The sequence below is a fragment of the Seriola lalandi genome, unplaced genomic scaffold, assembly GCF_002814215.2.
Source record: "Seriola lalandi dorsalis isolate HSWRI2012SDOR001 ecotype SW California unplaced genomic scaffold, Sedor1 jcf7180002000236, whole genome shotgun sequence".
NCBI classification, from domain to species: domain Eukaryota; kingdom Metazoa; phylum Chordata; class Actinopteri; order Carangiformes; family Carangidae; genus Seriola; species Seriola lalandi.
In genome coordinates this window covers 1-354 of record NW_019470899.1, presented here as the reverse complement: position 1 = coordinate 354, position 354 = coordinate 1, and the positions used below count along the sequence as shown (strand labels likewise).

At 43.5% G+C, this 354-nt stretch overlaps 1 non-coding gene across 1 annotated transcript; it reads left to right on the top strand.

The window, feature by feature from the left end:
* Positions 1-87: 87 nt before the first annotated feature.
* On the top strand, positions 88-228 carry LOC111662214 (U4 spliceosomal RNA). The gene has a single exon (XR_002761303.1). It is a non-coding gene; the product is annotated as a U4 spliceosomal RNA (small nuclear RNA).
* The last annotated feature ends 126 nt before the right edge of the window (positions 229-354 follow it).

Genomic DNA, 354 nt, shown 5'->3' with positions numbered 1-354 from the left:
AACAAAAAATGCTAGGGATGAGAAGTGCACCACGTGTGTTGTGAGTGTTGCACCAGCTCCATTTGTAAACTGGTAGTTGCTCTCTTTACTCTTTCGCAGGGGCAATTTCATAGTCTGTGAAGTTCTGCTGAGACGTGATTATTGCTAGTTGAAAACTTAACCCAATACCCCGCCTGGATGACTTGAAATAGAGTCAGCTGTGGCAATTTTTGTTGGTCTCTGAAGGGACTTTTCAACTCTGTATTGATGACAAATCTCCAGTTGATGCATGATATTTAGCTCTTTGGTGTTCCCATTTATGTGGCTGTGAAGGGAAACATCCCTCATTTTTAGGCCACTTGGGAGAGTGGCCTC